The sequence below is a fragment of the Pteropus medius genome, unplaced genomic scaffold, assembly GCF_902729225.1.
Source record: "Pteropus medius unplaced genomic scaffold, Ma_sr-lr_union100, whole genome shotgun sequence".
Classification (NCBI taxonomy): Eukaryota; Metazoa; Chordata; class Mammalia; order Chiroptera; family Pteropodidae; genus Pteropus; species Pteropus medius.
In genome coordinates this window covers 4,300,629-4,317,278 of record NW_024347867.1, presented here as the reverse complement: position 1 = coordinate 4,317,278, position 16,650 = coordinate 4,300,629, and the positions used below count along the sequence as shown (strand labels likewise).

The 16,650-nt window shown below is 39.8% G+C and overlaps 1 long non-coding RNA gene across 2 annotated transcripts in view; it reads right to left on the bottom strand.

The window, feature by feature from the left end:
* LOC120615794 (uncharacterized) overlaps positions 1-16,650 on the bottom strand; it is a 46,056-nt gene that overhangs the window by 2,603 nt on the left and 26,803 nt on the right. The window contains exon 3 of one of the 2 annotated variants that reach the window (XR_005656364.1): positions 4,261-14,792. This is a non-coding gene — a long non-coding RNA (uncharacterized LOC120615794). Of the gene's footprint in view, positions 1-173; positions 14,793-16,650 lie in introns of those variants that run through there. The other variant, XR_005656363.1, reaches the window with a different exon arrangement.

Here is a 16,650-nt window from a genome sequence, read left to right as displayed (position 1 = left end):
CCTTCTGAGAGAAGCCTGGGCAGCAATATTTTGCTCAGAGGGTAACCTCTCAAATAGCTGGCTGTTCCTATTTCTGTGTATTTCTAATTTACCACATATGAAACTCCAGAAATGATACCTGAAGTGGCAACTATTTCCTCTAAGCAACGCTCAGGAATGTCATAACTCCCACCCCGACTCTACAATCTCTCTTCTCAGAGGTTCAGACGCCCGCTTAGTCCTAGGGAATACAGCCACATTCTTCATTTCCCTGAACCTCAGGAAGCAAACACGTTTTCCAACATTCGTGGGCCGGGTAGGACGTGATAAATGATATGGCCAATGCAGAGTGCCCATCGTGTCTCAGAGACATAGTGAGGCTGCCTTCCTCACAATGACCCATGTCCTAGTGAGACTGGGGCACTGCCAAAAACTCCAAGGGAGATTCTGAGTCACACCCTCTTTTAAGATCCTCTCCCCAAGACTGCGAGGGACACACTAACTATGCTAAACTTTGCATCTGGAATGTGAGCTGAAGACCAGCCACAAAATGTCCTCCTGTTCCAGGTTCTATCTCTCTTGCAACCAAAGCAGCAATTGTCCTAAAACTTCCACCTGGTCCCTGTCAAAAGCGAGAACTGGGCAACAAGGCCAGCTGCTGGTTTTGGGAAGCTTCAGAGCAGAGGCTGAAACAATCTCTGTCACCTTAAGAGCTCTCTCTAGCTCACACACTTCGAAAAGCATCGCCAAGTACATACAGATTTCTTGGATCATTTTCAATTACTAAGAGAAGGTACCGTTGTTAAAGAAAACTAAAAAATACCCACAATGACTGTGAAATCTTTTCATTCCCTACTCTTTAGGTAATTTGTTCTGATTGCCACTATTTTAAAAGGCAAGATTACACACCAGGGAAGCAAAAAAGATAAAAAAAGGAAAATCTATTCCCTGCTGAGGCCCTATCAAAGCTCAAATAGTGTTTGGAAGCAAAAGGCGATTTTTTTTTCAGCTCTAATGAAACCTTGTTAGCTAGGAACACGGGAGCTGTACTGATCTAGTGAGAGGGCTTCCTGGGTCCTTGGAAGACCATCAGTACATCCAAGGTCATTGTCATTCTTATCTTTCTTCTCGAAGCAAGAGAACTTAAGTATTTACTAAAACTGTCCTCATTGGGATATGTAAAAAAAGCGGAAGAACAAAATTGAAGCCTATTCTCTTTTTTTCAGATAGAAATATGTATCATCAGAATTTGTAAGATATAGAGTAAAGCATTTGAGTTTTCAAAGCTTGTTTGTTTTTCCTCTATTTTGCCAATTGTCTTTAACAATCAGTAACTCGCTTATCCTACTGGGATAATGCTTTAACCGGGTTATAGGTTAAGGGTGGGCGATTTTGTTTACAAAGGATGAATTGTTGTTACAATTACTTCTGAAGCAACAGACAAATGACCCTCAGGACCCCCTAGGAAAAGCAGTGAGTCTTTCCATGTGTTAAAATGATGCAGGCTCCACTAAGACATGGAGCTGGATACTTCCTCTGGGTTGGGGGAAGGGAAGGGATGGACACAGCTATAGGAGTTGATCCGCCACCACATTCTTACTTTGGAGTTTAATTCCCATCTAACTAAAACATCTGAAACAACACACCTAAGAAAAACACTGTTACAAAAGAAGGCAAGAAAAATAGCTCAAACGTAATAGCTAGGGGTTCTATGTCAATCATTTACTCCGTGATCCAGTAGGTTTCAACAGAGCTTCAAAACTTGTGTGTCATATCTAATAGCCTATGGAAGAAAATGCAGTGCAGAACTAACCTGGAGTACAAGTACATTGTTCTAGAACTATAACCTCTGAAAAGGAGAGATAATGAGAAAACAATAGGATTCCCACACACCACCCGGAAGCTTATGCTTAGATAGTATATATGAAAAGTAAAGAATAGAACTCTATAAGCTCTAGGATTCTTTCTAGCTTCACAATTCTTTGAGTATATAAACAAACTTAACATGAGAAATGTTGTTTAGGCCCAGCGAGGACAACAGACACACGTGTGCCACTGTTCACTTCATTCTTGCCCCATATCTTTTACAGAGTTTAAGTATCTACATGAGATTTAAATAACAACTGATATGTTTGTAAAATAGTATGTTCACATAAAAGGCATCTCTAAGGTTTGGATTTTAAAAATTAAAAAAAATAACTTTTAAAAAGTAACTGGATAGGTTTCAGAAATGACCCAGTTCAGGATGTCTTTGTTTACAAATGAAGAACCTCCAGAGACAGAGGCTGTTCCTCTCACGCTTCTGTCTACTGAGGAGCAGAGCTGGAACTAGGTCCCAGGCCCTGAGGCCAGCGCTTTTGCCTCTGTGACCTGGGGCTCACTGACTGACGAGTCACGTTTGCCTAATGAGGAAACAGCGTCATCTAGTGGCAATGTATCAGAGTTAGCTAGATGATATCTAATTCAGCTGCCTATGCCAGAAGGTGAAAAACATCTCTCTCCCATCTCTGCTGATTGCCCAAGACGTTTCTGGACCAATTTCCCTTCTCTACGTTTTCCAAAGCTTAAGCACTTCCCTTCCAACAACTCCTTTTCCCACTGACATTTTCCATTCTCTCCTCACGCCAAACTTTCAACACAGCATCGGAAATCATCCTCACTAAGGATCATACCCATCATGGCTGTTGTTTTTGAATGCTTCTTGATTTAAGTTTTCAGCAAAATAACACTCTTAACCATGATTTCAGGCCTTTTGCCAATGGATGTGTTTAATCAAAGAAATTTCCTCATTTCTTATGAAGATCCAGATTATGTTCTCATTTAGTTATGCTGATACATTTGCTTTTCTCCTCTTAGCAATGAATTAGGACCTTTTGCTGCCTTTCAAATAATTCTGAGCATTGATTGCTTAGGACAGTTCTGTGAACAAATGTGTGGACTAGTTTCAGAAGTATATCTATTCATTCATCTTTCATGTTTTTAACTATTTATCAATCTCTTACTAAGTTCCAGAGGCTAGACATGTCCCTTTCTAGGGACTATAACTTTGGAGGTAGAAAACAAAATACATCAACAAATAATCGTCCTACATGATAATTGCTCTATTATAAGTAAACTCAAAGGGAGGGGGGAAAATCATTCTGCTGAGCTTAGAAAGAGCTGCACAAAAGAGAAAACATTGCACTTGCATGTTGAAGCTAGGTAGGCCTTTTGTTTCTGTAGAAGGAAGGATGGAATGGCATACCAGGCAGGGGGACAGCAAGAGCAAAGGTCCAGAGTCAGAAAAGTATGCAATGTGATCAAGGGTCAACAAATGGTCTATTCACAAAAAAATGGGGCCCATGAGATAAATGGGAAGTGATGTGGAAAGGCAGTTTAGAATCAGAATACAAAGATACTTAGATGCCATATCCTGGAGAATTTGGACATTATATGCAATGAGATACCATCACATTATGTACCACAGCAAAAAGACTGTGTTTTGAGGTCTCCGTGAAATAAAATACTTGGTTCATTCTAGCCATTTTGATGCTACTTTTTTCATAAAAGAATAACCAGATTTACACAGTTTCTCCAAATGGCATCCTCACTAAATAGCTGGTGAAACTGAACATGAATTATTTGTCAATGTTGGGGCAAAAACTCAGACCTGTTGGCTCCCAATCAATTTCTTTGTAGTAAAGAGCTAGCCAAGAGCATGAAATATCAGTAGAATAAAATAATTTTAAATTAGAAACTTTCCAGATTTTCCTCCAATTTTGTTCCTATATAAATCTTCTGAAAGTACATTTAAATATTCACAATTATCCTTTCTTAATCATATCACCTTCATTCATGATCCTGCTTTATAAATGAGAAAATAATGTGAAAGGCATTCTATTTAAAAGCACTCATAAGAGAAATAGAAAATTTTCAGATTAAAAGATGTGATAAAAGAGAATAAGGTAAATATAAATCACCACGGGCTAAAGAATAAAGGAGAGAGAAATCTCACCTTAGCATCAGAAAGGCACAGCTATGTACAGATTTCTAGGAAAGTCTGTTTCCATTGGCTTCATGAAGAATCAGTCCCACTAGTGTCAGAGGAAAAGACAGCATACTCACAGGTGTCGTTAAAAGACAATCTTGGCAACTAATTCTAACTTGGCAATCAAGAGGCCAACGTTTCTCTTCAAGAACTTTCTGCTTCCAAACTTGGGCCAGTGTTTTCTATTTCTGCTTTGCTTATACAGGTAGAAAATCTACCTTCTGAAATCCTATCTCAAAAGACCACCCTGCCACTCCTGCTATTGCTTCTTTTATTAACTATGTTCATTCAAGTTTCAAGTCTCATAAAGCTCTACTCCATTTTCCGTGCTTCTGCAGTTGATAATACAAGATAAGTATCTGAGCTGACATTTCTCTTCAAATGAATACCAGACATTTTACATAGAGCTAAAAGCTCAAATCATATGATATACTGCATTGCCCAATGCTGTTACCATAGTATTTTATGTATTTTACGTTGAGAGGCTAACATTCCATTCATCAAGTGAACACCAAGTGGGATAGGGAAAAAATAGACTGTCATGCTTCCAAAGCTTCCAGACCACAAAGAACAACCGGACTCACACAGCTGCTCCTTGGCCCAGCTCTAGATCAACTAGTAGATTCGAGTGTGTCATTTCTAGATTCTCCTCCCAGAAAAGCGGTAGTTGGGCAGAGCACAGGGAGGCTGGGATGAACCTGTGGCCAGGCTGCCTCCTCAGCTTTCCACTCTCATAGAGTTAGCTCCATTGGCACTCTGCCCTTTCCAGAGCTGGCCTGGAGACCTGGAGCTCTTAAAAGCCCAGAGCTCTTAGAAGTTCAGATTGTACATGTACATATCAACCTGTGGCTGTGTCAGCTCCATACTTGGCTTTCCAAGGGAGGGTGTCTGCTCTGTGACTTTCACTGCCTAACAGATATGAAATGAAAACTCTAAGCATTCAGAAAAGTGGGTGGGACTAAGGAGAGTGAGATTCTGTGTCTGGTGAGAGCCTTGGCCCTAGATGCCAGCTCAGCACACTACAGGGCAGATCCTCAAGACCTCTAAAGTAGCTGTGACAAAGTGTGTGCCATTGTTAAGCAGAATAGTTTACATTCACTGGGGTCACCTTTTGTGAGAAGCATGCATGGGGAATGAGTTCAACTGAACATCTGTGAAAACACAAAAAACAAACAAACAAACAAAAAACATAGACACCTACCACGAGCCCAGCACTATGTTAGACAATGATCATCGTCCCATTCCTGTGGAACCTACAAGTGACATATGACACAAAGAGTTAGACCAGACTAGCTCTTTGTGACAGTAAGGACGTCCCAGAGAAACTGGTGTTTTAAACAGAGACTAAGAGAAAGGGGCTGAGGAAACCAAGGTCCTTAAGGCACAGAACAAAAGGATAAATTCCAGATATTATTAGATGTCTTTGATTGACCTAGGCAGAACCTCCATTCCAGAACAGGTGACATTCTGTCTATCTGCCATTTTACAGCCGCTTAACTGTATAAAATATGACCCTACTTAAGTCTGATCAGTTCATTTCTCAGAGGCAGCCTGGAAGGGATATTATAAAATCTCAGGTATCTGCAAATGATGGTTTGTCATCTGATTTTGTAAATAAGTTTTATGGGAATACAGCCAAGCCCTCCATTTACATATCCCCTAGGGCTGCTTTTGCTCTACAATGTCAGAACTGAGTAGTTGCAAGAGAGAAAGTATGGCCCATAAAGCCCAGAATATTTATTATCTGGTTCTTTATAGAAAAAGTTTGTCAAACCCAGCAATGGCTTGCAGAGACTGTATAAACCAAGTTCATGAAATGTTAGGAAGAGGCTCCCAAGTGGACCACAACTCTTTAGACTAGGAGATCATATGCCAAATGTTAGGTTTCAGTCAGTCAAGGACAACAACCTCACAGTCACATGTTGACTCTAAAAGATGGAGAGCCTAGTAAAATCCCTCCATGAGCTTGCACCCACATATGTGTGGTGGGCACTGATATCAGACTCAGGAGAATATATCCATTTAGCAGAAAAACAAGCACCAGTTTGATTTCCAGGAGCACTCAGAACGACATGTCAATTTTTCTTCTTCTACAACGGGAAATGCTTTCTTATGAGGCATATGCTCGACTGGAATCCCTAGCATGATGGTTTCGGTGAGGATGGAAGCTGACTGAAGACAGAAGCATCACTGATGACAGAAAGTGAGGGTATGGTTCTCTATAAGATGGCTGGGTCATTGGAGGGGTCAGAGAGAAGCATAGGCAGCTCTCAGTAACACTGAAAAATAGTCTTCCAATAGACCACTGGTTTCCTCAAGCAGTAGGTTATGGGTCCATATCCACCACAAGGTATTAAATGTTTGATTGACCAGATCTTGACTAATAATAGCAAGCAAGTCTAGCACTTCGGTATATTGGGACATAATTTTTCCTGAGGGTGAGAACTGGGGTAGGACCAAGGCAGGAGCCAGTGAAGTAGAAGAAACTCTGAGGACTAAGTAATGAAAAAGAGACCCCCATCCAGCAGAGGCTGGTCACCCAGCATGGCAATGAGTTGGTACTGTGTCAGAAGACCATAGATATTTATAGCCAGCAAGAAAATCTCCCGTTAGAGGAAGGAGCAGGGAATCATCATGCCTATAGAAAGTGAAGGAAAGGAGTCAAGAAACAATTTTATTTTCATGATGTGAGTTTTGGAAAGGATAAGAAATTCAAGGAATGGAGCCACTCTCTCCAAAGTTTTCAGGAGGCCTTCCCAGGGCTATATGTGTGGTCCTAATTTACATGTTATTTTTATTTCAAGGCTTCATGCCATGCTCTACTTCACCCCCAGTAGAGCCCATGGCTGGTTTTTGTCATGCTGAGCCACGGCATTTTGTGGTCCTAGAAAGCAGCTGGCTGCCCTGTAATTGGAAGATGCTGGTAAGCCCGTGGCAACATGAGTTCCGTCCTCATCTCTGGCTGGCAATGGCTGCTATCCAGCATAGGAGGGTGGGGACCATACCCCTTGCATTCCCTTGAGCTTAGAGCACTCAGCTGTGTGAGGAATCAGCCAAGGTTGAAGGTGGACCCCAGGCAAGGAATGCCATAGCAGTCCAGGGACAATGTTCCAGCCACAGCCACAGCCACAGGCAGTAAGGTACGATAAATTCACACAACCTTGATTCACAGATTGAATGTCTGAACTCCCCTCCTTGACACAAGAGTCTGGGTTGCCAGATCCAGCCTAGATAGGGCCAAGAGTGATTTGGTGCTGGCCCACAAATGTGGAGCAGAGGATGACCAAGGCCAAAGTGAACGCCAAACAGGCAATCCATACGAAACAGTAACTGAAATGGGTAAGGTAGAAACAGAATCCTTATATATCCAAGGAAAGAGGTGGGAAATTAGAGATGCCAGATGCTAGAGGGTAGAGCTGAGAGAGAGCCCCAGTGCTGCTGGTGCACACCTGTGGCCTTCTCCGTGGGCGAGCAAGCAGGCTGTTAATGGTCAGAGTAAGCCAGATACCTGGGTGAGTCAAAACCTGTTAATGTCCTGGGTGTTAGTGAGTCATAAAACTAAAGTTTTCAGGTGAGTCTGCTGTGTGATGTTGGAAAGAGTTCTAGACTGTGAACTAAACTACCTGAGACATTTCCCTGCTTACCAGGGACTGTGCATTTCTCGCCGAACACTTTCTGAACCCAATCTTCAGGGTCTCTGACGTAGAGATTCAGCCTCATGGGGAAGCTTCATAGAAGATGCAACCAAGAGTGTCTGAAGGTCACTCATAGTGAGTTGCTCGGAGAAATGTTTTCTATTATTGAGCTGTCAGGTTTTTAGATCTGCATCAAAGGTTCAAATTCCGTTGATGAAAGATTCAACATATGTTAACTGTAAAAGGCTTTCCAAAAGGAATCAAAATACCTAACTCTGGCTCTGCCACTGATTAGGTCTTCCAATTTCTAATCTGTGATCCCTTCTAGAACTAATACCCTATAATCATTCATAAATCAAACTGTATATTATGATGAAGTATGCTGGCAAAAAACAGGCTCATATGGACTTGTACAATCCCCCTAAAATCAATGATTAATGAAGTCTTTGGCTTCCAGACGCTGTATACAGGGATTGGTCTGGTGCCCACAACATAATCTTCTGTTCCCACATACAAATCAAGGCTATTGTGATCAATAAAGCCTTGTTAAACATTTCTAAGGAAGTAGGTAAATGGCACAGTTAATAAACTATAACCTATGCTATTGTTTTTCCCTTGATCCAAAATGTCTTTCTCCTTCTGCTAAATCATGCTTGCAGTACATACTCCCACCTAACATACTCTAACTCATTTACCTCTAAAATTAGGCTTTAGTTATTATTCATTTATTTATTTATTTACGTTAAATTTCAGCAAGAGTCATTTCACACCAATTTCCTCAACTGGCCTCAGTTTTGTTACTGAAATAATAATTGGGAATTTAACCAGCATGAATAAATTGGAAAACTGGATATTTTAGTTGAGACCTGGAAATGTTAACTAAACTGTTTATTGGCTCATTGTGAAAGCAATTCAATGAATAAAAGTATCATGCATTTCGGTATTTGTTTAGTCAGAAAAGTTGCTGCCCAGTAATGGTACAAAAAAATTCTCTGCTTAGGCATTCTGTATTCAGTCACAAACAGCTATGGGTTAACTTGGACCAGCCTTCCCAGTAGAATCTCATTCATTAGTACTCCATAATATTTAAACGTGGTTACTTGAATTTGGTTTAGATGCTGGTAATTTAATATATCCTAGTGCCTGGGTGATGATAATAACAGCTAACCAATATGGAAGGCTTACTTGTGTCAAGCCCTGGTCTCATGTCTTTACATATATTACCTTGTTTCATCCTTACAACAACCCTATGAGATGCATCCTACATTCCACATTCTACACATGTGAAAATTGAGAAGTATATCATCTCAGAAATAGTAAACCCAACCATCCTAGTTCCAGAACCCCAGAACTTAGCCAAGGGCCTCCATAATGTACATTTCCACTTTGCTTTTGCAAAGAGCCTGTTACAGGTGAATCTTTGCGTAATTAGAGACATAAAGGATTCATGTTTACTACCAGAATCAGTAAAAGCTGATCTCCATGTTGAAAGGCTTTGCAGCAAAGGTTCAGTCCAACCCCTACCACATCTCCCCAGGAGGAGCAGCCACCCTCTCTCTGCTCACCCCCAGCGACAGGCACTGGCTACATCTTGCAGCCCTCTACACCCACTTCGGAAGCTCAAACCATTAGAAATGGCATCCTTTCCTTAAGATGAAGTATACTTTACAATAATTCTACCTGCTGACCATAACTCCACTCTCTGAAGCCACAGTGAAGAGATGTAACCCCTCTTTCTCCTAGCACACCCTTCCAACATTTAAAACAATTATGCACCCTCCTAAATCATATTCTTCCTGGCTCCTCACTCATTACTCAAGTGCCACTATTTTGAGATCCAATTATCCTAGTCACCCTTCGCTGGGCTTTCTAAGTTTGGGGCAAATTCCATTTGAAACGCAGGTCTTGGAATCAAAGATCATTGTCAGAAGGCCTGAAGAGGCCACAAGTATTGCCCCCATTTCTGTAGGTCACGTCTCTTGGTGTACCCCTAGACCACCCTGCAAGACTGCTCACTGGCATCCAACTTGTAAACCACAGCTAGTCCAGAGAAAACTTTTTTCATGTTAAACTATCATCAAATCACACATCCCCATTTTGCACATTTTTAAAATTATCCCTTTAAGCACAAGTGTAGGATTTAATATTCAAACAATACTTCTTCAAGCCCGCAGAGAAACAGAGAGCGAAACAGATAGATATTTTACTCTGTGTTCATCCTACCTCACAAACATTTTCTATGGGATAGTAAAGAAATTCAAATGGCCTGTTAATTAGCTCACAGATGTAATAATTTATTTTAGAAGAGAAAAACAAACAAAAAAGGGAGTATTAGCACAGAGCTAAGCTAGACCCTAAAATATAAACAAGCCAACCAAAGCAAAAGCTCCAACAGCTTTCAGAGCCTGGGGCTATTTTCCTATTCTGTTTCCCTTGTGAAAAGTGATCAATGCTGTAATTTTAGACATTTGGTGAAACAATACTGAGCCCAAACTTCATAGAGGCCAACCTGAAGTTTGTGGTATGTGGCTCACTCTTTTGTCACATGTGACACTGTTTCCATGAACAATAGGTTGAAAGTGAAAAAACTCATTAGCTGACTCTCCCAATCACAGCCAAATTCTAACAACAAAAACAACAAAAAAGCAAGGCAGAAAACTGGGCTTGGAGAGAATAAAATATCTTTCATGACATCAGCAGCACCAATAAATTTACAACACAAAAGGAAAAAGAACAATTATTCACATTTTTAGACAACGGTTCTTTATGTTGCATAAACTTTGTTTAAATAATTCATAGCTACATAATCAAGATCCCACACACAAACTAAGAAAGATTTTATCTGTGCATTCCAAAGGGGTTTAAAATATTTGGAGTAGTGTACTCAGAGATGTTTCTCTTTTTTCTTCCAAATCTATTCATATTCTTTACATCACAAAACAGATTTCAAGTTTAAAAATCAACAAAGAAAAAAAATAGAACATAAGTTTTAAATAATAGGAAATAAACGGCCTAACATTTGGAACAATTCCTCCCCTTTGCTATTTTTGTTGCTACAGGGTGGAACTGGCTTTTTGCAAAACAGAGAGCTAACTTTAAATTATGGTATTAGTGGTTTTTATTAGACGTTTTGAAATTCAGTGAGACAATATGAAATAGAAAAGTGACATTATAGAAAAGATCTTACTACTGCGCTATTTGAGATATCAAACACACTTAGATATCAAGGTAGACTTTAGATACCTGTAATACCTAGTGTCCCCAGGCAAGAGGGAAACTGAGTTAAACACAATAGCATTTTCCAAGGATACTTAAGAAGTTTGTGGAGGAATTGTAATATGAATCTATTATTTCCTGATACCTCATTGTCTTTCTTCAAGGGCATTTTGAATAAGGAGTTAGTAAAGGTTAGCATTTTCTTGCTGTAATGATGAAAGAAAGAAAGAAGGTCACGACCAGGAAGGAGCTGTGGTGCAGGAGAGGCAGCTTTTTTCTTGTGCCCCACAGTGATATTGAATACGACATCAATCTCCTTGGCAAAGATGGACAACGTCTGTTTTCTGTTTTCCTGAGGCACAAAGGCATCAAATCTATGCCATCTCATCGGCCCCAGGAATGAAAGAAAGAAAAGTGACATTAGTACTTAACACATAGGATTCATTGTAATCAGTTTTAATGCTGTGCCCACAAACATAGGTAGAAAACAGGAAAACAGTCTTGCTATTATTTAGAGAACTTAATAATCGTTACATGGGGGAAAGGCATACTGAAAATTCATAGCATTCAACAAAAGGAATATATAAGCAGAAGACTTTTTCCAAGAACAGTTTGTCCACAGACAAGAAAACACACACACACACACGCACGCACACACAAAATAGCAACGTGTGTGAGTTTGTGCTTTCTATTTAAGGTTACCCAACTCTCTATTCTCTCCTGTTCTATACATTCTTTCCTAAATGTTTATACCTGCTAATTCCACAAGGATATGATTCTTATTTTGGATACATTTTGAGTATCTGAACACTATCCTAAAGATGCAAATCAGAAGTGGATTACAAATTCATGTAGCCAAGATCTTACTTTTAAAAAATGAATTTGTGAACTCCAATGTGGTAAAAATATGTATTCTAGTCATCTCCTCATAGTTAACAAACACATCTCCTTGAGATTAATGACGTATAAGAAGTTTGATTTGCCTTTGGGGGAGGTTTTGGCAGCACTTTTTGAGTACAAAACACAAAAACACACAATGGGAGTTGAAAAATATTTAGAAAACTCAAAAACAACAGCTTGTGTTAATTCTCAGCTGATTTGTGACTTGCCTTCACTTTTCACCTCATCTAGACTGATGGCAGAGTTGCAACGCAGGCCCTGTGGCCTGCACTGGTCACAGATGTTTTATTCTAATTGTTTAGAGAAACACAGACCATTGTGTATATTTATTAAGAAACAAAAATATGTGGCAATCAAAACAATCTTATCCACAATTAAAAGCAATCAGGCACAAATACTAAATTTATGAATATTGGTCCCCTGATGATCTACATTTTCCAAGATAGAAGCAAACGATAAACAAAAAGAAAACAAACACCCTGTAACAGACCTGCAGCCATGCACTTACATTGAAGAAAACATATTGTATGAGTTACGAAAATTTAGAGTAGCAATTTCAGAGATAAGAAAGCTACAGAGCCCTTTCTGAATTTCCTGACATCAGCTTAGAACAAGTAGGGTGGAGTGCTGTGGGTGACACAGTGGAGAGGTGCCTGAGAGCTCTGCCTGTGTAGGCCTTTCTTGTTCCCAAGGAGGTCTCTGAAGGCCCTGAAAAACCTAGGTCGAAGAACCATTAACTTAGAGAGGTTGACTTCATCAAAGGACTATTGAAACATACCACTGACACCAAAGTTTTTAAATATTTAAAAGGTGACATATGAAAGAAAATTAAAATAGAAAAGTTTTTAAGGGAATTTTTGTATTCAATTAAATGAGTACTTAAAAAAAAAAGCATTCTTCAGCCTGCTATTATATCTGGATCATTGTTTCTCCTATGGATGTGGAACCATGTAACCGAAACTCAGTGAATGGTACCAACCTCACTTCTTTTCTTCCACATCTGTCTTCCGGGCTTGCCTCCCATTTATTTAATTATCAATTTCTGCTTGTTCTACCCTGGAGCCTCTCTCAGATCATCTCTTCTCCATTTACCCAGCAGCTGTCCTAACTTGGGCCCTTACCAATTCCTCACCTAGATCCTAAGGTGATCATTCTAAAAGCCAACAATATCGATCACTTCACTCACTTGCTCGAACTCCTCCACTGGCAAGTCCACATTTCTTGGAGTACCCAAAATCTGTCTGGATCCAGACCCTGGCTGCCTTTCCAGTCCTTCCCCTGCTCCAGGAGAGTCCTCCCCGGCACTCCATGAGCCCCTGTGCCTCTGTGCCTTTGTATTTATGTTCTCACTGTTTCGAATGCCCTTTATTCTAAACATTTCCACAACCCTGAAGTCATCCCCAACTTCTACTTTTCCTGATTGGCCTCTACACATTCTTTAAGACTCAGCCCCTGTGTGCTCTTGTAATCCCCTCCGTGATGTCCTTAGAGTAGAAACTCCCTTCTTTATGCTTTCTAATACATTATAAAAACTCTCTTATAGCATATATCTCATTGTATTATAATCATCTATTCACTAGTTTTCTTCACCCCTCTTTAAGGATAGGAATTAATGTTATCCATCTTTGTACCCACAGAGGTTAGCTGGGCCTTAATATCAGCACTCAATGCAGGTTTAAAGGATAAATAAATGAGGGAATAAATGAACACATGTGCTGGGAAAATCTAGGGATGAATTCTACCAGGTAGAAGGTAAAATCTTATATGAACTCACTTTCGAGAAGCTTACGGGTAAGTTCAGCCCTGACCCTGTTCCCACATTTGATTTGTTCATTTGTTTACTCATTCATTTATTTAACAAACATTTGTTGAGTCTGCCATGTTTTAGGTACTGCATCAGTCATGAGAGTTCTGCAAACAATAAAAAAAAAAAAAATCTCAGTTGTTATCGGAGAGGGCTTCCTTGATCACCCTGTGTAAAATACGACCCCTCAACACTCCCTGTATCTTTACCTAATTTATTTTTCTCTTGACATTCATTGGCTGACATATTTTGTATTTCTTTGCTGGTTCTTGTCCATCTCCCTCATCAGCACTTGAGCTCTCTGACAGTAGGCAATTATGTTCGCCTCCGTATCCCCAGTGCTTAGAACAGTTCCTGGCACGGAGCAAGCACTCAAAAGAAGTGTATAAATAAGCAATTTAAATTAATATCTGTATTACTACTGCAACTATATCACATATCAAGTTTTTTCCATATATGAAGTACATTATTTTTCTTCTCCCTTAATTGCGATTGAAGTAATGACATTATCGACACCATTCTATTAATTCTAATGCAGATTCATCATCCAGGCATTATGATAAGTCTGAGGATTGAAGTCAGTGACATTTGTGTTCAGCATCCTTTTTCCTTGTCATATGCTCTGCCCTTTCTTTCACCCTACTCTCCTTCCTCTCCGGCCCACACACATGTCCCTTCAGGCTCCTATAGCCTCATGCCTCTTCTGTCTTCCAGAGCTTCAGGTCCAGGCAGGAGTCCCCACTCTGGACTTTTGCCTTCTTGTATCATAATTTACCTCTCTACTTCTCAGGGAAATGACAACTATTACAGGCAACTATGTGTTCCCTTCATTAAAGCCATCTCATAATTTAATCCTCATGACAAACCAATGGAGTAGTCCATTAATGTCAACCCTCATTATAAGTAAAGAAATAAACCCCGATGACTTAAATGACTTGTAAAGATAATACAATTGTTTTAAAGGCCCAGGTCAGGTATGTCTGAACTAAAAGTTTGTGTCCTCTCCACAATCCCCATTGCCAAGTGCCAAAGACAAACTAAGGCGACTGTAGCTGGGAATGGTTTAATAATTGGAGACTCCAATACAAAGGAATATATCTCTAATGGTGGAATTTGTGGCCAGCCTGGCAGATCAGATCTGTGTGGGACACGACCTTGAGCAGGGACAGCTCTAGAAATCTTCCTTTTAATCTCGCTGTATAAGAAACCACCTTCCATGCACTTGCCAGGCCTGGTGGAAAATAGAGCAGCAAGTACTTAATAAATGATGTGTTGTTCCACCTCTATGACTGAATCAAATTATACTCTAGGCTTAAGAGAGTCCAGTTAAAATAAACTGGTTAATATGAACACTGAGCATTTTCTAGTTACAAAATACTTTTATTGCCTTTTATAGCTCTTAACGGTTTTTTTCTATTCACCACCAGATATAGATTTCTAAGTTTCAGAGACAGAAAGAGGCCTCAGTGAAATCTAACTCAACACTCGACAACCATCAGTTTTATTCCTACTTTATTCATGGGAGGTCTTGCTTTGTTGAAACATTTTTTTCAGTAAGGCCTACTCAAACAAGACCAGAGGAATGATCAAAAAATTAGTGGGTACTGGACCTTGTTTGTTTTCTCTCAAATGAAGGCTGTATCTGCACAATAATTACCTGAAGAATCCATCCTTAACTAGCTCCTGAATGTTATATAGGTGTAAACTCCTCCAACAAAAATAAACTCAACACTATGCCAGCACTATATGGTCCGTAGCTCTCACAGGTGTCACAACACACTTATGACATAGGTTCTCTTTTTTATCTCTCATTTTGCAAGAAACTGTGCCTCAGAGATGTTAAAAGACTTGCCAAGGTCATGCAGCTAGTGAATGGCGAGTTCAGGATTTGAACCCAGATAGTCTGAGTTCCAAATTTTAACCACTTCACTTAACATTATACACATTATTAATGCTAACTGATTAGCAATCATTTTGCCTTATGCTCATAATTCATTTTATAACTTTTATTCATAATGGCCCCACGTGTGGTTTTTATTTACTAGTGGGAATACTAGGAGGATGGGAAGAGAGAAGACAGCATATGAAGCAATTGAGTAAATTTCCTAGCTTACCAGCTCCTGGATTTCAGGTAAGAATTTGCACAATCCTGTATGTTTCAAAATGCAGTGTTCGATTGCCTGAGTTTTTGGCAATTACCAAGTAACCTACTTTTAAAATGTGTTTGCTTTAAAGTGTCCACTAAAGATTAAATCTCCTGAATGAGCCCAAAATAAAACTCAAAGTCACCTAGCTCTGCAAAGACCAAAGGCGGCTGCACCTGGAGCAGATTCAGGGGAAATTGGTCAGATGAATTCACATACTGTGAACAGAAAATACATTTGAGCAGTGAGAGTGAACAGTTAGCTTTCTTCCCTGGAGAGACCTTGAATAACATTCCAGGCTCTGTCCAATCCTGGTGGCAGAGAATAAGATGTATGTGGGATCATAAGAACATGAGCATCACAAACTGTGGGGCTGGTTGACATTGTCACCTGCGATCAGCTGGAAAGTCCCTCAGCGCATCTTTAAGAAGCCCTTTCTCTGCACCCAGCACTATGCTCAGAGTTGGTGGATTCCATGGCTAGCAAAAACAGACAAGAACTTGCCCTCCTACAGTTTACTATTTTGTGTTAGAGACAGAATTTAATCAAATTATCTCATACATGAATATATTGTTACAAATCCAAATAAGTGTTATGAGGCAAAGGAACAAACAGGCTCTGAGAGAAAATGGAACGAGGTCTCATGGAGGAGGTGGCACTTTAATAGATACATGAGTAGATACTGACCAGTCAAAGGGGGCTGGGCTTCTAGGAAGAGGTAACAAAATGTACAAAAGTTCCTTGATAACAAGGCCACCACTGCCCAAGATGCATCTTTGTGCAAATTAGAAAAAAGGCACCACCTCCTTAAGACCCTTTACTTCTGTTAGAAATGTTATTATTTTATTGATTTTGTCAGAAAAAGACTTTTTTACTATCAACTTCCAGAAAACTTGTTTATAAAATTCTACACTATCTAGAATGGCAACAGCTCAACCCTATGTC